The following is a 19,622-nucleotide window of genomic DNA, read 5'->3' as shown; positions in this document are numbered from 1 at the left end:
GACCTAGTCTGTAACCAATGCTCTTTAAGATTAAAATGATTCAGCAGAAAGTTGTGTCACAGTAGAACTAGCAACTTGCAAGTGCAGTACATAACTATTGTGGCCAGTATCTATCTAACCTCCCACTTCTTCACCCTTGCTCTAACATTAGTGAGAGTTTAAGGAATCAATTCTACGAGCACTATGGACTCACTCCATTAGAGTCGACTATGACAGTACACCAGTCTTATTCTTCTTCTTCTCTCTTGTTTAGCAAAATTGGTACGTTAACTTCTGCAAGCCGGCATAATGCCAGCGCAGTCAACTTCCACCCGAGAAAAACAGACGCCCACCATGATGAGCGAGACAGACTTGCGTTACTGTACCAGTCCAGTACATGCAGGTGGTGATGCTCTTACATTTCTATTACGGGTGGCACTGAGAATACTTTGTTACAAGGGCTACTGCTTAATTAATTTAACTTTCACCCTACAGTGCCAATGAATACTAGAAAAGGAAAATGAAGAAGATAAATAATCTGATTATCTATCACTGCACATGGTATGTATTTGCTTACATATGGGATGACTGTAGGTGCTTTGCTTTTTATTGAGTGAACAGTGATACATCCACACATGAATGACCGAGTTCTACTAAACTTATTAACAGAGGTAGTGAGTGGCCATCGTAATAGCCGGATATATGCTGTGCTTGCAATACAAACTACTGCTACTATTCATGGTAGTATTCGGACAAAATTACAACTTCTTTTCCTTGCCTTTCCTACACTGGGACGGACGTGCGGGTGTGGTGTTACATGCTCTTCAAAGTAACACTTAGTTCATCCAGTGACCGTCTACTCTCTCTAGATACACATATGCTATCTAAGAGTCAGATAGTACCATGATCCAGGCATCCATCCATTCAAACTATGGGGCAGATTAGGATTGCGGATTTCCCGCATCCTGCAGGCAGGCGGAATCCACCGCCGGCCCGGAGGATGCGGGAAATCCGCAGCAGACTGAAAAAGACCCCCCGCCAGATTAGGATGGCTGGGGGATCGTTTTTCAGTCCGCAGCTTTTCCGCCGCGGTCACCTCCCGTCCGCGTTGGAAAAGCACTAACATGGCTGGCGGCCGGTGTCTATCAGACACCGCCAGCCATATTAGGATGTCTGGAGGAACACATGCCTTTACACGGCGGCATTTCCGACGTGCAAAGGCATACGGATTTTTGTTTGGGGGCCCGTTGCAGGCCCCCAGAGGTGAAGGGGGGTGCACATGGGGGTACCTATGGTACCCCCCTGCATTTGCCTGCACAAAACGGCAGGCACCGCGCGATGCCTGCCGCTTTGTGCATGCAAATTTACAACTTACATTTTTATCATTGCGGCAGGTGCTGCTTCAAGCAGCACCCGCCGCAATGATAAAAATACAGGATGTGACCGCCAGGGTGGCGGTCACATCCTAATTACCACGGAGGGACCGCCACTGCCAATGCGGACGGTCCCTCCTACTCTATGGTGGCGGACGGACTCCGGTCCGTTGGCCATCATATTAGACCCCTAAATGTCAATCATTCTTCTTCATGTCTCTCATCTGGACAAACATTAAGTTTTCTCACAGGAGCAGCACACTATGCAGTTTGCAATCTCAATAAGTAAGGAATATAAGAGCTTACCACTGCCCGCCACTACCGTGGCAACCCGCACAGCAGTTTGGTCTGGCACTTGCACCGCCTCCTCCCCAGAGCTTCCCTCCACCTCCGCGCTGGTCCCAGCACCAGATGTTCCACCTACAAAGTACATTTAAGAATGTTAGATGTCATAGACATACACCACTCACTAGTATTTTGTCTAGGAATGAAGAAATGTGAGTACAGAAACCAAACTACTAATTTGTGACTGTCTACTCTAAAGTAAAAATGTCCCTTTTTCCAGGGAAGGGTGTTGTCGTGCAGCATTATTTGGCACAACCAACCAATCAATCAATCACAGGCATTTATATAGCGCACTACTTACCCGGAGGGTCTCAAGGCGCAAGGGGGGGGGGGGGATGGGGGTTTCTGCTACAATAGCCAGGTCTTGAGCTTCTTCCTGAAGGAGAGGTGGTCTTGGGTCAGGCGCAGGTCGGTCGGTAGGGAGTACCAGGTCTTGGCGGCCAGGTAGGAGAAGGACCTTCCTCCCGTTGTCATTCTTCGGATGCGGGGGACGGCGGCGAGGGCGTGGTTGGCTGATCGGAGGTGTCGTTTGGGAGCGTAGAAGTTGATGCGGTTGTTGAGGTAGCTGGGACCTTGATCGTGTAGGGCTTTGTGTGCGTGGGTGAGGAGGCGGAAGGTGATTCTTTTGTTGACGGGGAGCCAATGCAGGTCTCTCAGATGTCCGGAGATGTGGCTGTGTCGAGGGATGTCGAGGATGAGTCTGGCTGAGGCGTTCTGGATCCGCTGGAGTCTCTTCTGGAGCTTGGCGGTGGTTCCGGCGTAGAGGGCGTTGCCGTAGTCCAGTCGGCTGGTGACGAGGGCCTGGGTGACCGTCTTCCTGGTCTCGGTGGGGATCCACCGGAAGATCTTCCGTAGCATGCGCAGGATGTTGAAGCATGACGAGGAGACGGCGTTGACTTGTCTGCCATGGTGAGGGAGGAGTCCAAGATGAAGCCCAGGTTGCGTGCGTGGTCTGTCGGTTTGGGTGCGCTGCCCAGGGCGGGGGGCCACCAGGAGTCGTCCCAGGCGGAGGGTGAGGAGCCCAAGATGAGGACCTCCGTCTTGTCGGAGTTCAGTTTCAGGCGGCTGGTCGTCATCCACTTGGCTACGTCTTTCATCCCTTCGTGAAGGTTGGCTCTGGCGGCGGCGGGGTCGTTGGTCAGGGAGAGGATCAGCTGGGTGTCGTCAGCGTAGGAGATGATGTTGAGGTTGTGTTGGCGTGCGATGGCCGCGAGGGGGCTCATGTAGACGTTGAAGAGGGTGGGGCTCAGCGAGGATCCTTGAGGGACGCCGCAGATGACTTCGTGGCCTCTCACTTGTACGGTGGTAGACGGACTCTCTGTGTTCTTCCGTTGAGGAATGAGATGATCCAATCCAGTGCCTTTTCCTGGATTCCGACGTTGCTGAGGCGCTGCACTAGGGTGCGGTGGCAGACAGTGTCGAATGCCGCGGAGAGGTCTAGGAGGATGAGGGCCGCTGTTTCTCCGTTGTCCATCAGGGCTCGGATGTCATCGGTGGCAGTGAGGAGGGCGGTCTCGGTGCTGTGGTTGGATCGGAAGCCCGACTGTGAGCGGTCGAGGGATCCATTCGTCTCGAGGAAGGCGGCCAGCTGCTTGTTGACGGTCTTCTCGATGACTTTGGCTGGAAACGGGAGGAGCGAGATGGGGCGGTAATTCTTGAGTTCGGTGGGGTCCGCTGTAGGTTTCTTGAGTAGGGCGCTGAGTTCGGCGTGCTTCCAGCTCTCCGGGAAGGTGGCGGTGTCGAAGGAGGTGTTGATGATGTCCCGCAGGTGGGGTGCGATGACCGCGTCGGCCCTGTTGAAGACGTGGTGAGGGCAGGGGTCGGTCGGAGATCTGGAATGGATGGAGTTCATCAAGCGGATGGTGTCTTCGGTGCTGATCGGAGTCCAGGCGCGGAGGGTGGTGGTGGGGGGCGGTGGTTCGGTTGTGGCGTGCGTCGGTTGAGTGCTGAAGCTGTTGTGTATGTCCGCGATCTTGTTGTGGAAGTAGGAGGCGAGGGAGTTGCAGAGGTCTTGCGATGGGGTGATGTCGTTATTTCCGGCGTTGGGGTTGGAGAGCTCTTTGACGATGTTGAAGAGTTCCTTGCAGTTGTGTGCGTTGTTGTCCAGCCGGTCCTTGAATGCAGTTTTCTTAGTGGCGCGGATCAGTTGGTGGTGCTTCCGGGTGGCAAGCTTGAGGGCGGTCATGTTGTCCGGTGTTGGTTCCCTTCTCCAGGCTCTCTCGAGGGCTCGACAGTTCTTCTTGGAGCTCTTGAGTTAGTCGGTGAACCATGGGGCCTTCTTGCTGCCGGGTCTGCTAGGCGAGGTCCTCAGTGGGGTGAGTTAGTCCGCGCAGTTGTTGATCCACTTCGTGAGGTTGTCGGCGGCCTGGCTGGGGTTCGCTGAGCTGGCGGGGGGGTGCTGGCTCAGGGAAGCGGCGAGCTGGTCAGCTGTGATCTTGTTCCAGCTTCTTCGAGCAACCGGTTGCTGGTGGTGGTGGATCGTTGTTCTTCTGAAGGTGAAGTGGATGCAGCTGTGGTCCGTCCAGTGGAGTCCAGTGGCGTGGCTGAAGGCGATGTCTTTGCTGGATGAGAAGACGGCGTCGAGTGTGTGTCCTGCGAGGTGGGTGGGGGTGGATACCAGCTGCTTGAGCCCGAGGTTGGCGAGGTTGTCGAGCAGGGTGATGGTGTTGCGGTCGTTGTTGTTCTCCAGGTGGAAGTTGAGGTCCCCCAGGAGGATGTAGTCAGCGGAGGGGAGGGCATGCGGGCTGACGAAGTCGGCGATGTCCTCGCTGAATTGTATGCGTGGTCCCGGGGGTCGGTAGATCAGGGTGATCTGATGAACGCTTGGTTTTTAACACGCATCATTTTCCTCATAACAGACAGAAGCTTCACATCTAAGAAGAAATCATTAGGACGAAGGGACCAATGATTCCGCAACAAAAAGAAAAATTAAAGTTCAAACCAGGTGAGGGCTCGGCTCGCCCACAATAAATGTGTGAAATAAAAAATGAGTATAAGCACTTTTCCATTTTTAATCAACCGTTTATGTTTTATGACAAGCTTGATTTTAATAAATATTTTAACTTTTAATAAAGCTTTAAAACTTAAATAGACTCTGTGGTTTTTGGTCATGAGTGAATGAGCAAAAGGTTTTGCAATTTGCAAGCATGAGTCCGTGCCTCTGACACTTCTGGACTCTGACTCCGTACTCGTCCTGCGTTGGATAATCATCATTGGGAATCAATCATAGATGAATTCGGGAGCTAAATGACTCTGCCATACTATCTAGTCAGTAAGGAGATTGGGGGTTCTTCAAAGTCTGATATCACTGAGGTATGTGGAAAGTCTACCTGCGCCTATTATAATTGATAAACAATGCACTATTTAGTGTCCATAGTTCTGTTTGTGCAGATTTGTCCCTGCAACAGTAGTAGAATGGATTATCCTCCTATCCAAACCAAAAGTAAAGTAGTATCTTATTCTTTCTTGGTGGTCATTCACCTTTTTATTGTTGGCAATTGTCAAAGCATAAACATTTAAACATTTAGAAGACTTGAAAAGACATTATGGACAATCCCAGAGGACTGCACTCAGTGCATAGAGCTATTGCTGACTAGAATGGGAGTCCAATGGAATTGCCAAATGTGCAATCTTACTTAGCTACACAGACAGACTAATAAGAATAATCTAGTAATACCACAGGGAGTCATAGTCGAGGCAGGATAAGAATTTAGATACAGTCTACAAGAAGATCAAAGACGATTTAGAAAAAAATCAAATCAGGAACGCTAGGAAAAAATAGGCACTCTATATTAAAATTAAAACTTACCGGGCCAGCAAAGGAGGCCTCGCCTGACCGATCCTGGCCTTGTTCAGCAGCAGCAGCCTCCTCCAATGCCCTCTTGCCCCTGGGGGGAGCTGATGTACAACATGAAAGAAAGAAAGACCAGAAAACATGGATGATATTTGTCAACCAAATCAAACATTTCAAAAGAACAGTAACAAAATATTTTGGCGAAATAGCAAATGGACAAGTATACCACGGGATATATATATATTGACCTATATCATGTGGTCTACTACGATATTAGTATTGCTTGATTTGCGGACCATCGACTTGGAAAGTTAGGTAACTCACTAAACAAACTACTAAAAAGGTTCGCCTAGGACTGGCAGGCAGCAGGCAGCAGTCCGCAGCACGCCAAGTGACAGACAAAGTCCATCGTGATTGCAGATCAGCGACAACACTAAAAAAGTTTCCTACTACATTAACCAGTCATTAAAATACTCAAACTATCAATCCACCACCACTATTTCTTCTTATTGCCAGGTGTAAAAAGGAAGGACTGGACTTGAGTCTGTAGGGGCTGATTTACAAGCCCCTTGCGGCTCTTTTGCTCCATTGTTGCGTGACTTTTGTGACGCAGCGGCAGAACAAAAGAGGCGCCATGGTACTGCGTATATTAACAACGTGACGCATATGGGAGAAGCATCACGTTGTAAAGCCCTGCGCCATCAGGGGGCGTTCCAGCACAAGGGAGGGCGTTCCTGCGCAGGAACGCATCCTAAAAGTGGCTGAGGGAAATCTACAAGATTTCAATCAGTCACTTTGAGAACAATGATGCGTGACTCAAACCCTGCGCCTGCTTGAAGCAGACGTACGGCTTGACGCAGCATTGGGGAGATAGGGCACCCCAGAGCATTGCTGGAGCTGCGCCATCGTTGCGACGCAACTCCAGCAATGCGCTGCCATTAAGGCACAGAAGCGTAACGCTTCGGTGACGTTTTGGGCCCATGGTGCGCCGCATTGTAAATACGGAGCACCATGGGTGGTGGTGGCGTGGCGCACAATTACTGGCGCATCCCTGCTACTTTGCAGGGATGCGCCGGTAATAAAAAATCTGACCCTTAGTGTCTAGCATTATGCAGTTCTTTAAACTACACTCATGCATAATTTCACAGGCCAATGAAATGAACACAAAATCAAAAACAAATAAGCATAGTAGCAGCGCTGCTGAGAAGGAGAGCAGTGCACCTGAAATGCACAGAAGATTTTGAAATATAATTTACCTACAATGTAATCAGCAGCATTATTGCTCTTGGTAAAAAACAAAAATTTGCAAGATAATAACACAGAGCAGGAGAAAACAGAGTAGTAAAGAAATAGCTACTACTACTCACCAAGCCCGGGAATCTCAAGGCCGAGCAGGTCGAGCAGATCGCGTTCCTGGTCCAGGAGATCCGTCCAACGGTGGGTTGCCTGGTTGTAGGTGCGCCGGACCCGAGAGTGTTGGTACATGGACCGGCCCACCTTCTCCCACCGCTTCCGGCGCTCCCGGATCCCGTACCCGATAGCGATCTTGCCGCCTGCCATGATGGTCCTGGGGAGGCGGCGTTGAACATAAAAAACTAGTGCGGCCACCTCCTCCGCGCTGAAGGTCTCCCGGGCTGTGACCTGCTCCCCCCTTAAACACCCGCACGGGAGCCGGGCACGGGGTGCGGGACCCTTCCCCTTCTCAGGATGCTTTCCGGCTCCCTTTACCATGGTCTGGGCAGAAATGAAGCTAAATAATAAAGAAGAAATAGAATAGGGAAGAAGAAAATAAAAGTTTAAAAAAGTAGTTTAAAATTAACCAAAAGTAGCAGAAAACACAAAAATATAGAGCTAGAAAAATAGAGGGATAGATAATAAGTAAAATAGATAAAAAAAAAAACTTCAAACAAGCAAAGGATGGCAGATTCAGATAGGATACAGAAAGCATGCCCAGAACCATAGCAATGAATGAAAAACAAGATGGCCGCGCCCGTTCACGACCGCGTGGGTAAGTTCGCGCAAGATTTTCCTCGCGATCACACGAGAAATTGTACTAGCGAGCCGCACACTTTGCGAGATTACACATCGCGCCCGGAAACGGAAATACGTCATGCTAACAATATGGCCGCGCCCGTGAACGATCGTGAGGGTAAGTTTGCGCCGTTGCGCTACAAGCGGCTCGCTAAAACGCACAAAACCTTGCAAACTAACACACCGCAAAAAAACAAATCGCATATTCGCACAAATTCGCGGCTTCCGAATTCGATCTCGCGCAAATTCGCGCCCCGCGAATCCCGCGAAATTGCAGAAAAACGAGTTTTGCAATACTGAAAGCACTCAGCAGGTGCAAAAGTTCAAACTCATCATTAGTAACCATTCCCTGTAGTGCTTCCTGAGGGGCCCCTCCAGAGTTCAGTTGCCTACTTGCAACTATTCTATGACCCTGCTCTGACCCTCATAGCAGGCTCATAGAATAGCTACAAGTAGGCCACAAAGGTCCTGGGAAAAAAAAGTTGCACTGCAACAGAAAGCAAATTACAGATAAGGAAGGAGGTGCCAGACTGGAATTTTAAAACAGTGACACATTAATAAATCAACCCCAAATTAATTCATGTCAGTTGAAGCAGGGCAGGTGTGCTTGCTTTTCCCCCCCATAATCTACAGTGATGATGAACCAGAGGGTGGCATTGATGTACCAGAGGGTGGCATGGGTGAAACAGAGGGTGGCAGGGGTGAAACAGAGGGTGCTGTGAACCTGTGATGATGAACCAGACGTAGAAACAACATAGTCGCGACCGTTGCAAGCCGACAAGTAAGTTCGCAATTGCAAAACCCTCGCGAACACACAAAAAATCCGCAAATTCGCGAGAATTCGCCAATTTTGCGGATTGCGAATTCGCAATTACGCAAATTCGCGAACGCCAGATTTGCTACATTCGCCCAGGCTTAGTACTCCTTAATGGATTATTCTTGTTTTGGAGTAATTTTACTTATTAAATTGTACTCCTAAATAGGTTCGAGATTTTTAAAACTTGGGTGCTTTGACTTTATTACTGTTCTGACACTGAATAGATAGGTCACACATTGCCCTAAGTTATGTCTGTCTACACCACTGCTATTAGGGTGTCGAACTCAGGTTAATTAGTGACTTTGGAGCTGCACCCTCAATCCAGTTGTGATTATTCCTGGAGATGGGTAGTTGTCCACCCAATTATTAATCCATTTTCTTACAATCATTGAAGAAATTGACACTTTTAAAGGAATTCTTTGTGTGCTTCTTGTTTTAGGTTAATATGTCAAAAGGAAAAAATACATAATTGTATTGCTTTTTTAATTAGCATGGACACAGAAATATAGGGCAAGCTTGTAAAACAGCAACTAGGTTGTATGAACCTAACCAAACATGCGCTGTTATTCAGCTAACTGTGCAAGTTACGTTTGTCAAGAACATCTACTAACATTCGATATACAAAAACCCAAACACGTTATTTTCCCGTTTTAATATCTCACCTTTTCTCATTGCCTTTTTTAATCTTCACCCTTTAATCTTTCTCACGTTTTGTTATAGGTTTTCCTCTTATTTTAGCCCTTGCCGGTGTTTATATTCTCTTCCCCTCGTGTTTTTTCATTATAATTCCAGCTACTCAAGTAAATATATTCCTTGCTTTCACTATGTATATTAACTAAATTGTCCTTTATATAAAGTTTCATTCTTTGTATTTATCGCGCTTTCTATCTGTCTTTACAAGTGCAGCAGTGACCCGCTGCAATATTAGACAAGTTCCAGAGGATATATAGCCAGAGCGGAGATTGACATCCAGTTTAACTCAGCCCCTGGAAAGATCAGCTGCTTCTGTCTGAACCTGCCAGGGCAGAATTTAATTTACAAATAGTGCTGAAGAGCATGGGATACAAGATACAATACGAATATTAGATATTACACAACACCGGCAATCTGGAGGGGAGTCAGCTTGACTGCTCACACAGAATTCTGACATCAAGCATCCTTTTTACTCCACGTGAAAATCCAGATATGCGCCTGCTCAGATATGCATTCTTTACAAGCCTCTCTCACTTTTACATCAAAGGAAGTTCTCAACTCCCATGTGGGGTCCCGGCTCCTCTGCTCAATTTAACTGACATCACAGCACAAATGATATATAGCACTGGAATGATAGTCAGAACCGCATGGGTGAATGGTAGTAGTTTTATCCGCCTCATAAGGATAAAAGGCTGAATCAACCCAAACAAGATTCAAAACTATGATCAGCAGATTACTCAAATATCTCTACAGAGCCCCTCAACCAACTGGGTTAGTTAATATTTGGTAAAGCTTCCCTCCTATGCCAGGACTTCGGCTGCTGCCATCTTGTTTCTAGAGACTAGCTATTTGTACAGTTGCAGGTAGGTCTCTGGGCACAACAAACAGTCTGACCCCATACCCTGACCTCATTTAAAATAGTTTAAAATGCCCACCTAAACGTTCTACGTCGGTACTCTTCGTATTTTCTGCACATAGTTTGTTCTTCAGCTGTTTTGCTCAATTGTGGCCCACACACCCAAATATGTACAACATGGTGGTTTCTCACTGTCCACTGGTACACTCTGCTAGAGTCTGTTTGATACACCTTAAACAAGCCCTACACAATTGTTGCTGAAGCAGACATTCTGAACACATGGCTAGGAAAAAAGAAATGTACAGAAAAAGGCATAAATAAACAAAAGACTAGGGGGACATGTAACAGGGGCAGTGGCCATGAAGTGAAAAACACAGCCAAAGGTGTGACAAATAAAGCAAATACCCCACTAAAAAGCAATTATTTCCAAATGGCAGAAAAAAAAACCAATTAAAATGGTCGGCCTGTTTGAAGCCCATAGATGAAATACAGGTTTTTATCGTTTAGTTTCTTTTCCTGAAATCCACAACTGGTCCCGCACGCTCATGAACTGTCCATGCGATGGAATATCTCCACAAACAACGATTCACATTATTTTCTTTTGCAAATATTACAAATCTCCACGTAAATTTTGGATTCTTCCACTTCTTCGATCTAGTGGTCATAGACGGTGTTATTCTGCATTCCTCTTTCTGCAGTGTTTGGACTCGCCACATGTAGCTAAATTTATACCGACTTTTTTAAAAGCCACTATCACAATACGTCAAAAACTTACAAACTGAACAGAAACACTTAAATCATAAGTTTTTTCTTAAGTACCTTTTTAAAGTTTGTCTTTCTTAAATTTATGTTTATGATGAAATCTTTTGTTCTGTTTTTTAAACTATGTACTTTTTATGATTATATAAGTGGTAATCGAATAAAAGTTATTGAACTGAAATTGAACTGAAATACAGTATAGCAACAATGGGGCGACCCTGTGTCCCTCAGACCCTGGGTATGTATGTGTTAGGCTACAATGGTTCTGTAGGGGAGACCACAATTGCTTTGAAGAAAAAAAAAATTTAAAAGTACCTGTTGAATAAGTATGACAAGTATAGTATTTACATTGGTTAAATCATGAAAAGCATAGCAAATAATGTTGGAACGCATATCAGATGACGTTGGAAAACAGAATAAAGCAGAACACCTATTAGTATATGCTTGCAAAAGACTCCTTTTATATCCATTAAAGCTTGAATCAATATTCACAAATAATCAGAAGGCTGTCAATACAGGATATACTGACAAAGGTGACGTGATATGGTGACATTAAGTGCTCAGTGATAGTGGTTCAGTGCATATATACAAGGTGATAGTATGTACAATTTGTTATACCGGGAACTAGAATGCGGTCAGAATGACGGTAGGCAATATCACTGGTAGACAGCAGGTAAGCTCATTGATTTAAAAAACAGAGATTGGATTGATCTGAACCATATATATTCATCCACCTTTCGACCCTGACAGAGCGTTCGTTATTAGCGTTATTAGAATGTTGTGGCGGGTCTTCTACAGGACAAGTAGGAGAGTTGACAGCCCGAAAAGTGGGATGACTCACTGAGGCGTCCCTTGCTGGGTGGAAGCCGTCAGAGGATCTGCACACGTCAGATAAGCTCAGGGAGTGAAGATTACTTCATAAAGTACAGGCCCTAACACAATGTGGTATTTAATTCCAGAATGTGGAGGAACCAGAGTAAATGAGGTCCCTCACGGGGCCAGGCATCAGTCCTGAATAGAAGTGTTCAATTCAAAAGTGCTCGGCTTTAGCACTCAGACATTGTCCCGAACTCCACCAATCTGGCCAGTAGCACAGAGTTTTTAATTTCCTTTTACAAGGCTGCTTTCATATTGTCTGCCTGTCTCCTGAGGATATATCTTGCCTATGGAAGGTGCCAGAGCCACACATGTGTGAACATCTTTTGTTGAGCATAGGCTTCTACTGTCTCTGGTGGTCACTGATGGGTGCAATTATGCAGTTGCACAACCACTGACCTGAACTGGATCTTGACCGGCTGCATAAAAGGAGCATGGGTGTGCTAGTCAGATTAAAGCAGATCACTCTTCCGAGTGCTGACCGCACCAGAAAGCCAAGTGCTGCCAGATGAGGGTGTTAACCTTCGAGTGGCAGGCAGGCTAGTGACAGGTAGCAAGATGGCCAAATTACTGTGGTTGTAAAGTGATAACTGAGCCATACCCCCTCGAAGAGCAATAGGCTAACAAGCAAGGCAGTTGGAGCAGGATTGGATCTGCCAGCCAGGCAAAAACTGAATTGGTTTTATACAACATGCAACTGATCACATCCTGGAAGATAAGTCACTTCTGCTAAGCACAGTTTTGCACTTATTCACAAGGCTATAAACACCTTTGTCAATGATAAAGACCGGATGCATCAACCATATTCACACTGAGAATTAGACATGGTTTATTTGTCCGACATAGAAAGATAAATTGTTTCACAGAACAACACTGAAAATAAGTCCAATCATTGAGATTCCACTTCATCATACAGGAAGGCAAGATGGCGTCTGTGTGAGCGGTCGCTGCGGCTGTGCTCGGCAGGTCTGGGCATATCTTTTCTCGGATATCTTCTGTGGACCTAAAAGGCCGAATATACAAAAATTCAAAACTCAGCGGTATACTAGCGGTATACTAGTCTAGTCAGTTTACTGATCCAGGACCTACGTATCCAGTATACAAATACCATACAATCAGCCGTCAACCAGCCGACTATCCTGAATCTGAGCCGGAATCAGAATCTGAACCCTGAGACATTTGTAGCGAAAAACTGTATATTGACGAGCCTTCTGATCTCTGCTATCTAATCAGCTATCCACTGCTTGTAACAGCACGGTGCTTCAGTGTGGGGGGAGGCGTTTACTTTCCTTCATTACTCTACTCTGCCCCGATCTGCTCCGCTGAACTCTGATGGACATGATTGATATGAAGAACTGATAACCTTTCCCCTGCTTCTTCTGCCAACGCTTTTCACTCTGCAGACCGCACTATTAATAGCAGCCTTTCATTCCCTTGTTTCCAACTCTCGTATAAAGGATTATTTTACATTCACACATTTCGAAGTGCCGGGGAGTTCTGTATTTGATCTACGTTCCAGTGTCCAAGGCGGAGGCAACAGTGAAAGTAGCCGTATCTTCACAACTCTCTTCTCCTGCCAACTACCTTTCGTCTTTGATTTTAGAGCTCCAGTTTTTTTTTCGTTTCAGCATTTCCTCTACATTTTCGTACTTAGAAATTTGCTTGCTTAAAAAAAAAACCTCACCTCGCCTTGCCCCATCTGTCCTGTCCTTGTCATCTGTTGCTGCCTAATTGTGTGTAACCTCTAATCCGGCACTCCGGCACTCGGTACCTGGACAAAACAAACAAACCCTGACAAACCCACGCTAAAGCAGAGTTGGCTCCCGTTCTCCTGTGCTCACCTGTTCTCCGGCTCTCCTGCTCTCCTTCTCTCGACCGTCATCTGCAAACCCGAGGTCAGGGTTTAAAAGTGCTGCACGTCCCGCGTTTTTTTTCTTTTCCCTGTTGTCACGGGAGATGATGTGGCTTTCTGACAACTGACGGCAGGGAGCGGGGTGAATAAAGGAGTGAGAGACACTATTGGGAGGACTGGAAAGTTGAACATTTTAAGTTGAAATGTTGCTAGGAAAACAGATTTAAAGCAGAGGCTTTATATGTTGAATAGCTGAACTGTTGAACAAACTGAATGCTATCAGGATTTAAATGGAGGAAGTGGAGATGCAAATTCAGTAAATTTAAAAACCGAATTGTCATCGGCGCTCTGTCCTCCTTTGCACGATTCAACTCGACAATTATTATCACATTAATTGCCTTATGTGCTGAACCACCAGCAGCAAAAAAGCAAATCCTCGAGTCCTCTCTATCTGATTTGACGCACACTGTCCTAGAAAGCTATTCGAGGAGATCTGACGGCAAATCTCGAGAATCTCGAGAAGAAGATGTCAAAAATGCGTTGAGGAAACATAGTCTCTGCATTAAGAAAGCCCTAGAAGGATCTCATTGGAAAACATCTCCAACATCTCTAACATCTCGGATAGCGGACATGGACATGGATAAAGACAAAGACAAAGATAGAACCTCTGAAGCAGATGGCATAGACGGAGTAGACGGGGTGGAGAACAGCCCGCACAAAGGGAACAGAGGAGCCAGAAAGAACAAAAAAAAAATCAGAAAATTCAGACATCAACAACTCAATCTCAACCCAACAATATAGCCTTCAACAAGGGGAAAGTCGATGGGATTGGAGTTGATGTTATCTCCATACAAGAAGAGAGACCTTGTCTAGATGGTCAAAACCTGTCGAATGAAGAGATCGAAGAGGTTGAGGTTGAGGACCCTTCTAACAGGATTAAAATTATCAAGCATAAAGGCCCTGAAACTAGAGGTGCCAGAGCAAAGGAAAGAGTTACAACTAAGAATGAACCCCAAGAGAAAGAAAAAGAGAAAGCAAAGACTAAAGACAAAAACTCGGAAAAAACCTGGAAAAGGAAAAAAGAAAAAAATAAGGCGCAAGGAGAAGGAGAAAGAAAAAGAAAGAGAAAAAGAAATGAAGCTGAAGACAGGTGACAATAGTGAGGCAGGGGAAGATAAAGAGGAAGTCGAGGAGAGCGCCAAACTGGAGCTACTGGCAAAAAAAGCACAAAGATTACAGACGATAAAAAACTTAAAAGCTACACCCAAGAATACTGGTCTTCCTGAGACATCCCAGCCTCGAATATTTTCAGCCCCCGACCAAAAGAGCCTTTAAGCAATGCATCAAAAAATGAAAAACTGCCGGATCTATCACATTGCTTACCTCAAACCAAAGACTCTAGAAAGTCAGATGATTACTGTAATCATACTCTAAACAAACCCTCAAATGAAAATAGCTCTAGTATGAACTATACCCTTACTACAGGAGAAGGAAACTCACATGAAGATCAAAGTACTGGGAGTGAAGAGACAAGGCTATCTTTGGAAATTGACACAAAAATAATCAATCAAGGAGATTTGCTTGATCAAAAGAAGTCAAATCAGAAAATAGAGCTTATGCAATCTGCTAACCGCATGCAATGCTCTTCAGCAGGGAAAGACTCGCACCTAGCGAATTTATCAATTTCCGATGAAGATTCGGAATCTGAAATATATGAAACTGGCATATCTATTTCCAGCGACTCCAGCGACTCAAGCGAACTAAGTGACTCAAGCGAATAAAGTCCTGATATGCAAAGAGAGACAACACCTCTAGAAATCATTGGTCTCAGTGACTCAAGAATATATACGGAGAAAAGTCTAATGGGGAAAAAAAGAAGTGGGAGCCGAAAAAAACGGATAAAACATAAAAGGAGCGAAAAAAATCTGTTAAATGAAGAGACCACAGACCCTGGCAACAACACCGACCACGACAAAATCAGATCCAATCCTACTCGAAAAAGCCCAATGAATAAATCACCTGGAGAAACTTCAAGTCAAAAAACAACCGACCCCTCACTGAGCGAGGTGCTCAACTCTATAAAGAATTTCCATGAGGATGTAAAAAAAGAGTTTAAAAAAAATCGCAAGGCAATCGAAAAGCTACAAGGTGCTGTGAAAAAAGTTGCCAATATTTGCTCTGAAATGTCGAACAGAATGGTCATGGTTGAAACTCGCAATGAGAACCTTGAAACGGATGTTATGAAACTTCAAAAAAACGAAAAAGAGCAAGATGGAATTATAAAGGACCTAATGGCTAAAGTAGAAGATCATGAAAATAGATCTAGAAGGAACAATCTAAGGTTCCTTGGAATTCCAGAGAAATTTGAGGGAGATGATGCCAGAGGGGCAATGATCCACATTCTTAAAGAATCATTCCCCGAACTGGAAGCCTGGGATATGGCAAGGGAGATACAACGGGCCCATCGTTTTCCATTAACTCTTTCAAAACAGATCAGGTAGTTCATGGACAAATTTATCATCGAACTGAAAGAAAAGCATTATCATACCGACACAAAAAACAGGATTGATAGATGGGTCCACTAACAATATTATCATTAAATATTTGTGGGTTAAATGACACCAAGAAGAGGCAAATGGTTGCAGTTGGCCTACAGACTATTGGTGCTAATATCGTATGCTTACAGGAAACCCATATTGAAGGGTCACAATTACAAATATTAAACTCACTTGGATACAATCTGATTGGTGCCACTACACAGGGTATGCGGGCAAGAGGGGTCGCACTTTTGGCTAGAGGAAGAGGGTTTAATTTTAATAAAACTAAATCTGATAAATTGGGAAGATGGGTGATTACAGAAGTTCATACAGGGCAATCCTCAGCAATTACCATCTGCACAATTTATGGGTGTAATAATGATGACCCCCTGGTAATTAATAATGTCTCCAATGAACTTATTAATTGGCCACTACCGCTTATAGTCTGTGGCGACTTCAATATAAATCTCTCATATGATTGGTCCATAAAAGATTACTGGCATTACCATGGTCGAAAACCAAACGTCTTTAAAGCAATCAAGGAACTATGTATTACCCATGGATTAATTGATGCATGGCAGACCTTAAACAGTAATCCCGATGATCCATATTATTCAAATCCATATCATACACATGCTAGACTGGATTACTTTTTGATCTCTAGTTCAATCAAAACCCCCTCCAAAGTAGAAAAGCTACCCCGAATTATGTCAGATCATAATCCCTTAATACTAACAGTGGAGACAACATCTTTGACACAGACACCACAAGCTTGGACCTTTGAGAGGTCTTTGCTCCTTGAGAGTGAATACTGCAAACATATGAGAAGCTGGATCTCAAACTTTTTGATGGATAATAATGGCAGCACAATGATAGATTTCGTTTGGGACGCTCTAAAAGCAGGCATTAGGGGTGAAACTATTCAATATTCACTTCGGTCTAACAAGTGTGCAAGAGAAACACTAAGATTCTTACAAGAAACTTTAAAGAGGGTGGAGGAAGATCTTATAAGGGTAACAAGAAGCTCTTCTACTACAGAAGAGATAAGTAATGCACAAACTCAGGTAGCAATAGCTAAGGCCGCAATTACAAACATATATACAAATAAAGCCATTAAAAAAGCTACTGCTCACCGGGAAAAAATATACAAGGTTAGTGAGTCAGTCGGTCAGCAATCCGGATGAGACAGCAGACTACACAAAATATAATACAGGAAATTCAAGACCCAATAATTGGTAGAGTAACTGACTCAGAGAAGATCAGAGAAGCATTTTGGCGTTTTTACAGCACACTCTATACAGAAGAGGGAGAAATAGATCAAGAGAAAATTACTGAATATCTAGATATAGATACCTGTGATAAACTTAACACCGAAGACCAGCTAATCTTGGAAAAGGCCCCTGAGATCGAGGAAATAAGAAAAACCATAAAAGATCACTCCCGCGGGAAGGCAACTGGAGTAGATGCTATCCCACTTGAATTTTACATAGTATTTCTCGATCAACTTCAAGAAATCTTGTTGAACCTATGCATACATTTATTTAGAGGAGGGCAACCCCCAACTCATGGTCTACGGCTAAAATTGTGATTTTCCCTAAGAAAAATAAACCCCCTGACCAGATGGGTTCTTATCGACCCATCACATTAATAAATGCAGATTCTAAAATCTACTCCAAACTACTCGCTAACCGTATCTCATCAATAATTCATAAAGTAACATCCAAAGTTCAGCACGGCTTTATCCCCGGGAGAGATACTACCGATCACACACGGAGGGTAATTAGCTTATTTGATTACACCCAGGTGGCAGGAGACCCGATGGCATTAATTTTACTCGATGCAGAGAAAGCTTTTGATCGGGTCTCCTGGCCATTCTTGTGGCAGGCAATGTCCAGGGTCGGTTTCAATCAGGTGTTTATACAGGCAATACAAAAACTCTACATTAATCCTCAGGCGATGGTGATGGTTAATGGAGGTAACTCAAAAGAACTAAAAAGTTCGAGAGGAACAAGGCTGGAATGCCCCTGCTCCCCGCTGTTGTTCGCACTTTATATTGATCCCTTTATCAGGAGACTGCAAAATAATAGGAACATAACTGCCATCTGGACTAATAAATACTCAACAAAAATTCTCGCCTATGCAGACGATATTGCCATTGTCACTGCTAACCCAAACCTGGCTATGCCAATTATTGAACAGGAGGTATTAATATTTGGCACTATTTCAGGATACGCTCTGAATCGAGGGAAAACCCAAATAATTATCAACAACAAATGCGTTATGACAGATTCACGTATTACAAATTCAGCCACTTACTTAGGGGTTACAATAACCTCTGAATTAGAGAACCTAGTCGACCTGAACCTTAAACCTATATCAAACAAAATGCAAAAAGATCTCCGCCGTATCAATAATTTACATCTTTCTTTGATCGGACGGGCAAAAGCTTTAAAAATGGTCTTCCTTCCTAAACTTTTGTATATATTTAGAGCCATTAATCTGGAAATTTCAGATCAATGGTTTAAAACAATGGAACATATCTTTACAGATTTTATTTGGTCATACACACAGCCCCGCCGCGCCTATAAACTACTGACACTTCCCAAAGAAAGAGGAGGATTAAGTCTTCCAAATCTCAAGTTATATTACTGGGCAACAGTTTTGCTATATAATCATGAGCTTTTTCTTCTTGATGGAACAGGGACAACTTGGGATAAAGACGCACCGACAATTAATCAAATAATATTAGATGATAGAAGTATCGGTTATCTTTGGAGATATCTCTTCGATGGTTACCATAAAAAAGTAAGACTAAAAACACTCATAGCCGTGTTTAAAGTTTGGAAATCTGTGAGGAAAAGGATAGGTCTGGGACGGCTATCTTTTTATACACCGATACAAAGTAACCCCCTGTTACCAGACATATTTAAAGATTCCTATATTGACAGATGGATTATTGCCGGAATTACTTATATAGGCCGTTTTTTCTCCTCAGAAGGGATATATTCTTTTGAATTTTTGAAAGACAAGTATCATCTGGAATGGAGAGATTTTTTTAAATATCTCCAAATAAGAGACTTTCTATCACGACGAGTGAGGAGAGAAGACACTATGTTTAAAAGCACCATAGCTGAAACTGTTAGCCATTATCAGGAAAAAATACGGATTGGGGGGTTTTACCAATTATTACTGGCACATTTATCGGATGACAGGCAGAAGATTATTCAGAAAAGGCAAAAGAAATTTATAATCTCTACAGAAGAATTTGAGTATGTAACTGGGCTATCACAAACCGCACTCATGTCAACCAAATTACAAACAATTTTATAAAATTTGTTTTTTTATGTACTATACTCCAGATCGAATCGCCAAATGGGGTAATGGGAGAGGAACATGTTGCTTTCGATGTAACTTACAAGATGCGGATTGTATACATATTTTTTCATCTTGTCCCCACTTAATTTTTCTTAAATCAAAAATTGAACATTTCCTCTCATTGATTCTTAAAACTGTAGTTAATCTATCTGATCAAAAAGTTGTATTGGGCCTAACAAATGGTACTAATTTGAATACTGGTCATGAATTGATTTTTATTTCAATGGCCGTATTAAGAATTTGTATAGCATCGGCTTGGCTAGATCCTATTGCCCCCTCATATCAACAGTGGTTTTCAAGACTGTTAGCAATTTTTAATTTAGAAATGGCAATATA

At 44.1% G+C, this 19,622-nt stretch overlaps 1 protein-coding gene across 1 annotated transcript in view; it reads right to left on the bottom strand.

Moving 5' to 3' along the window:
- The window catches only part of LOC147717633 (E3 ubiquitin-protein ligase TRIM39-like), a 480,268-nt gene that overhangs the window by 409,632 nt on the left and 51,014 nt on the right, over positions 1-19,622 (bottom strand). The gene's annotated exons all lie outside the window — the stretch shown is intronic.

This window comes from Lissotriton vulgaris, chromosome 5 (assembly GCF_964263255.1).
Source record: "Lissotriton vulgaris chromosome 5, aLisVul1.2, whole genome shotgun sequence".
In the NCBI taxonomy this organism is placed as follows: Eukaryota; Metazoa; Chordata; class Amphibia; order Caudata; family Salamandridae; genus Lissotriton; species Lissotriton vulgaris.
This window is presented reverse-complemented; position numbering and strand designations above follow the sequence as displayed.